The sequence below is a fragment of the Trichosurus vulpecula genome, chromosome 2 (assembly GCF_011100635.1).
Source record: "Trichosurus vulpecula isolate mTriVul1 chromosome 2, mTriVul1.pri, whole genome shotgun sequence".
Classification (NCBI taxonomy): Eukaryota; Metazoa; Chordata; class Mammalia; order Diprotodontia; family Phalangeridae; genus Trichosurus; species Trichosurus vulpecula.
In genome coordinates this window covers 27,900,468-27,907,520 of record NC_050574.1, presented here as the reverse complement: position 1 = coordinate 27,907,520, position 7,053 = coordinate 27,900,468, and positions in this window count along the sequence as shown.

The following is a 7,053-nucleotide window of genomic DNA, read 5'->3' as shown; positions in this document are numbered from 1 at the left end:
CAACAGAAGACCGAGCCAGAGAAGGGGGTAGACCCTAGCTCACTCCTTTGCTGGGATTTCTAGAAGGCAGCATAGTACCATGGAAAGAGCTCTGGATTTTACTTTCAGGAGACCTGGATTTGAACGCCATCTCTGCCACTGTCTGACTAGATGATTCATTCATTCAAGACCTATTGCTGAGCTGAGACAAAAATGCCTGGTTATACGTAATGATAATTTTTAGCTTTTTTAAAATTTTGAATTCCAAATTTTCTCTTTCCTTCCCTGAGACACTAAGCAGTGTGTGGGATGATTGTAAAGGCCTTTCTATGATTCTGAGGGGCCCAGGCACTTTGGAGGGAGATAACCTTGGACAAGCTGTTCCCTGGCCCACGCCGACTTTTCCCATCCTTCCTTCCCTTCCTCCAGTCTCCCTCAGGGCTTGGAAAGGGGCAGGAGAGATTCCCCTAATGTGCACCTGCTTCCCTGTGGTGGGAAAGGAATTGGTCATGCAGTTGGAGGCCAGGGAGCTCCTGTGTTCTGGTGCTAGGCTAAGTCAAACTGGCCTTTGCTTGGGCCCACTGGGTGGAGTCAGGCACCTAGAGATGGGACAGTGGCATTTCTGATGCTGCTGAGGGGCCTCGGTGGGATCTTGGGGACCTTATACCCCACCCTAAAATAAGCAACCAGTTTGACTCCAGGTCCCAGGGGGAGTTTCTGCTCTTTGGCAGGGGAAGGGGCAAGATCCATCCACAAGCATTCATTACACAGGGTAGGATACAAAGACAATGGCCCAGCTGCCCTCCAGAAGCTTATGTTCTACTGTGGGAGGAGATAAAGGAGTGGAAAGAGCCTGAGTGGAAATTCCAGTTCTACCTCTTAGTACCTGGGTGATCTCAGATAGGTTGCTTGCCTTCTCTGCTCAGTTTCCTCATCTGTAAAACCTGAAGGGGTTTAAGGTGATTAAACATCTCTTCTAGCTTTAAAACCCGGGAACTCTTCCCCCTGGCTCGGTTCCCCAGGAATGTGCCTCCTGTCCACCCCCTAACCCCAACTGGGCTCAGAAGCAAAACAAGGGACTTAGAGCGGCCAGAGGATAGGGTGTGTCTGGGCCCGGAGCCCAGTACACAGAGGCCTTTGTGGTCAGACCAATTGGCCCTGGAGGGAGAGAAGAGCTCCAGGCCTGGCCTCAGTGTTCTCTCCTAGGCCTCCCACTCAATCAGGATGCTGGCCCCTGCCTCCTCCTCTCCTGGGCCTGGACCCCCCTGCTTCCAGCACACTCCATCCCCCAACAGACAGGGAGCTGAAGTCTTGCACTTAGGAGACTTGGAGGGGACAGAGCAGTCTGGCTGGGGCAGGGTGGGGGGGGGGTGCCCCAGCTGGGACTTGGAGAGAATCTGTTCCATGACGCAGGACCTGCACCATTCCAAAACCAGAGTCACTTATTTCAGCAGGAGGCCAGTGTTAAACTCCAAAGCAAACCCAGAGCCCCAGGGGGAGGAAGAGAGCCACAGGCTGAGCTGAGAATAAAGAAAGAGGCCCCAGCTGAGCCAAAATCCTGGGATCAGCCTCTGATCTCATAGTAGGAAGAGACATCAGAGGTAGTCAAGTTCAACCTGTAAATGACCAAGAATTTCAACGAGTTGTCTTCTCTTGAAGACCTTTAGGGACCGGGAGCTCAACCTCCAACTGTTAGGATGGGCAGCACAGTGGTTACAATGCCTCTGGCCTTGGAGTCAGGAAGACTCATCTTCCTGAGTTTAAATCTGGCCTCAGACACTTCCTAGCTCTGTGACTCTGGGCAAGTCACTCTACTTTGTTTGCCTCAGTTTCTTCATCTGTAAAATGAGCTGGAGAAGGAAGTGGCAAACCGCTGCAGTGTCTGCCAGGAAGACCCCAGATGGGGTCAATGCCACTGCACAATAGTTAAGGCTGTTATTTCCTAATATCCATCTACACCTTCCACCCCACTGATCCCAGTTCTGCTCTTTGGGCTAAGCAGACCGCATGACAGCCCCCCACCCCAGCACCCCAAGTCCTCTTCCTCAGATTAAACAGCCCCAGTTTCACCTGGTCTTTGTATGACATAACCTCATCTTGCCTGTCCAGGTCTGAATGGGCTCTCAATGAACAATATCCTTCCTAAAATGTGGGTAGAGAGTCAAGTGCAATGTGAAAATGGTTCTCATTTACAGAGCACTTTAAGATTTGCAAAGCCCCTTCCCTATATGATCTCATTTTCTGCTCACATCATTCTGTGAGGTAAGTGTTACGTCCATTTTACAGATGAGCAAACTGAGGCAAGAAAATTAAGTGATTGGTCACACAGCTTAGTGTCTGTGGCTATATTTGAACTCGCGATTTCCTGAGACCAATAGACCATACTGACCCAAAAGGCTTTTTGGCCAGGAAACAAGAGACAAGTCAGAGAGCAAAATTATGTCAATGCCTCAGTCATTAAGAAATACAGAATTGTATAGGGAGAAATCATCCACTCCTCTGTCCCCTATCTCCAAATAGAGAAGCCCAGACCAAAGCAACCACCCCACCATCACTCATTATAACATGGTGACAGTCTCCTGTGCTCCACACCCCCACCCCCACCCCCCACATTCTTTGATCTAAGTGAATTCATTCCTGCTAAAGTTGAGTGTGATAAAATCTGGGCAGTGTGGAGTAATGCAAAGAGGCCAGATCAGAACACCTAGGTAAGGTAGCTGTCCCAGTCTGGAACTTGCTTTCTTCATGTGTAAAAAAAGGAGGTTTAAAGAACATAGAGTTCTTTAAAATCATCTTTTGCCTTGTTTTTAAATCAATACCCTTTTCACATCATCATTTCCAAGTACATCCCTCTCCTGTCCCCTACAAAGAGGGAGCCCAAGCCATCTCTTGGGACAAAGAAAGGGGAGGAGAAACCCAAAGTCCCCCACTTCTTCAGAGATCAGCTCTTACAGCCACATGCAGCAGCTGATTGGATCAGGTTTCACAGCACCCGAAGGGCAGCGACAAGCAGAAATCCAGGAGAGACAAGAAAGAGACTAATTTTTATTTTACTCTGGTTGATGTCGGTGGAATTCCTGGGTTCAAATCCTGCCTCTGTGACTACCTACCTTTACCTGCCTGGGCTTCAGTTTCCTCACTTGTAAAGTAAGATGGCCCCTAGAGCTCTAGAGCTATGGTCCTATGAACACTGGAGAAGGAATCCCCTAATAGGAAGGCAGCATGAATGGCCAAGCCTGGATGACTTTAAGGTGCAAGGTCATCATCCCAGGTATTTCTTGGCTAGAGTTTGTCCCACTCCCACTATGGGATTGTGGTCTCCCTTGAGTGCCGTGGAGTAGGAGCTGGGAGCTTGGTCATACTTCACCAGAAGAATCCGCCTCTGAAGGAAGGGGGAACATCCTTCCACACAGTCAGCCAAGTTCATGCTCGAGATGCAAGAGGCTGAGTCCAGAGTGCAGGTATTATCACTCTTCCCTCCCTTCTTTTCCAAGTGCATACAAGAAAACTCTTCTGTTCCTCCAAATCAGTAGGGAACTAGGTGGTGCCGGGCACAGTGCACCAGGCTTGGAGTCAGAAGAACTGAGTTCAAATCCAGCCTTACTAGCTGTGTGACCTTGGACAAGTCGTTTAACCTCATCCGTAAAACAACAGCGCCCATCTCCCAGGGTTGTTAACTGTAAAGTGCTTGGCCCCTAGTAAGTGCTATGTAAATGTTTGGTATTATTCCTTCTTCTTTCCCCTGGGGAGGAAATGTACTAAATCTGGGTGCTGTGAGTTTGGGGGAAACCTCCCCAGACATCAAAGAAATGGAGCCTGCAGGGTTGTGTTTGGACCAAAATCATTCTGTATTCTCTTCTGATTCCATGTCAAAGGGAAGCCTGTACTATCTTTATTAAACCTCTGGTCCCACCCAGACAGGCAGCCTGAGGTGTTAGAGCGGTTAGAGTGTGGGGTATGGAGTAAGGGAGACCCCTCTTCCTGAGTTCAAATCTGGCCTCAGACACTCGCTAAGGTGTGCGACCCCAGGCAAGTCACTGAACCCTGTTGGGCTCAGTTTCCTCATCTGTAAAATGAGCTGGGGAAGAAATGGCAAACCACTCCAGTTTCTGTACCAAGAAAATACCGAATGGGGTTATGACTAGAACACTGGAACAGCAACAAAACCACCTAGATACTATATCTGGTCCCACCTACACGCCTGATGAGATTATGGAGAACTGCCCCATAGGATAAGATTTACTACCAGGAAACATCCCCGCCCCCCCCATCCTCACCTGAAACAGACCAAATCTTGGGCAATATTCTCATTCTCCCTCCCCTAAGCACCTGACATGCATACAGTGGCAAAGCTTCACACGATAGGTTCCTTTTGTCACCTGTCCCAAGGCCACGTAATGTCCTATATGTGTGTGTATCTTTCTCTTTTCGGTGGAGTTGCTGGCTAATTTAATTGGCAGCTGTCCATCAGCTGAAATCTAGCTTTGCCTCTTGGTTTATTGATCTCCAGTCAAAAGAATGTTGGCAAGAAGAATTACTCTCCAGGAGGATCTTAAGACTTCCAAGCTAAGAAATTCCCCAACACCCCCCTTCCCCCCAAGTGCAAAACAAGACAGGTTCCCTACCCACTCCCGATCTCCCAGGATTAGTCCACAAGCTTCGGGCTCTTCCTGGTACCCTCCATTTTGCTGAGCCAAGGGTGAGATCTCAGGGGCCCAGGGGCTTCTTAAACCCAGCTCCCCAGTGGATAGAATTCTCTGTGGCTCTGGAGGCTGTCTTTGGAAAATGTCTTTGACAGCCCGTCAACTTCCAGAGCTGGGAGACTCTGGCATTTTCTTAGGGGTTACCTAGCAATGGCTGTGGTCAGTAATCCTGGTGGCCCCAGGAGGCAGCCAGTTCAGAAATAGCCACATCACTATGTGGGAGGTAAGAGCTCTCAGACGGTGGCTAACAGCTGAGTCCACTGCCCAAGCTTGGGAGTCCCTGGCACTTTGGAGTGTCTGGAGAAGAGATAGACCAGCATGAGGGCTTTGAGGGTCTGAAGGGGAGGGATCAGTCTCACTCCAGCTCTTTAGATATCAATGACTTCTCTTGATCAGAAGGTAAAGCACTTGGTGGGATCCAAGTTTCTCTACCACCCAGACAGAACACCAGCCTGTTGCCTGTAGGTCCTCCATCCTTTGTTCAGAAGTGTTGACTTAAGTCTCAGGTAACAAGAACTCAGGTTAGGGACCATTGAACTCCAAGGTACAATGTCCCCCACAGAGTGGCATTGAGGAAAAGCTTTCTGATTACACAGTGATTAAGGCTAGATCCCTGAGAGGCATTCTTTCCAGCCACAGGGAGATGGAGGAGTCCACAGACTCAGGGTACATCTAGAAGAACTTTGAGCATCCTAGAAGGTCAAAGAATGGTTGGTATTTTTTAGTAGAGACTCCCTTAGCATGGAAATAAAAGGTGGGACACAAAGGTGGACTTGGCTATAAAGAGCTGGCCTCGGAGGCAAGAATCGCTGGGTCCCAGCATAGCCCTAGCCTCCGTACTGGCTGTGGGACCACGTGAAAGCCTCTTGGTGCTGCAAGGGAAATTCCTACCTAAGCAACCCCAAACCAGGAACTAAGGAAGGTCTTGAATTTCTCTGGCTCCTCAGGACATCCCCGCCCCTAATCCCAGGGTCTCGCCAAAAGCCCAGCTCCTTCCTAGCCGTAAAGGGCATTTGTGCCAGAGTCCCTCGGCCCTGCTTCCAGACGGGTTAAACCCCTTTGCAGGAGGAAAGGGTCAGCAAGTGCTTCATACCCTCGCATATAGGTTAGATGTGAAATAGAAGGATCACAGTGTCCTCTTGACCTTGGTCTCGCTCTGGGCCTCAGTTTCCCCTTCTGTCAAATGAGGGGGTTGCACTCCTCCCCTTCCGGCTCTGACATTCCCGGATTCCAAGACTGGGGAGTGGGAGGCCCCCGGTGTCCTGGCACGCCATCCGGATGGACTTGTCCTGTTCCGGACGGCCTGGGATCCCCGAGGGAGCGAAGAGGCTGCGGTTCACCTGGCTGATCCACTCCCAGATGCGCTTCTCGCTGTAGTAGCCGGGCTCTGCAGACCCCTCTCGAGGGCTGTTGCTTCTCGAGGGCCCCGCCAAGCCAGGCTGAGTGGCGGGGGGCGGCCGCAGCAGCAGCCGGGACAGCTTGGCTCGCTGAGCTGTCGCCCCTCGAGGCTGCCTGGGCTGAGGGCTGCGGGGCGGCGGGGCGCGACGGGGAGACCTTCGGGGGTCCGAACGCTGCAGCAGCCGGGCAGCGCCGAGCTCCCATACGCGCGCCGCCGTCGGGGCAGCCGCGGAAGCCGGGGAGCCGGCCAGGGGAGGAAAAAAAGGGCCCTGGCTCGGCGGTGGGAGGCGGAGACGAGCCAGGGGTGCCATCGGGGCGGCCAGGGGGCTGCGCTCTGGGGCTTGAACGCCCGGGTTGGGCACCTCCGCCGCAGGGCCACCAGACCGCCGCCGGGGCTGCAGGCCGCCTCCCAGGGCCATGGCTCTGGCCCCCGGCGCCCGGACCCCGGCTCTGGCCGCCTCCAGGGCCAACCGACTCTTCAGGGAGGGCTAATGCAGCGCAACTCCCTAGGCCGACCCACTCCATGAGGTGGGTGGGTGCGCCCCAGCCCCACCTGCCTGGAAAGGCTCGGGTAACAGGAAGAGAGGAGGGTTTCCAAGCCAGGAACCAGGGAGAGGAAGAGGGAGGGGGATAGGAACGGGGGTGGAGGGGAGGGAGGAGTGGGTGGACAGATTGGAAGGGCCTTCCTTCGCTGGCCCGGCCGCCCCTCCCGACGCTTAGGTGCAGCCCCAGCACCCACGCAAGTTCCTGTCCTTCCCTCGCTGGCCCAGCAGTTTGGCCGGTGGACGAGCGGGAAGATGTGTGCTCGCCTCCGCATGCTGCAGGACCCAGTTAGCCCCTTGGAAGTTCAGCATAAATGGCATAATCTGTGCCCTGGTCAGGAGGATTAGGTGACCCGCCTCAAGGCACAAGAAGCCGGGGATGGGGGCGCCTAGCAGCGGAGGTCACTGGGACCTGCAAATGTTTGGTACGT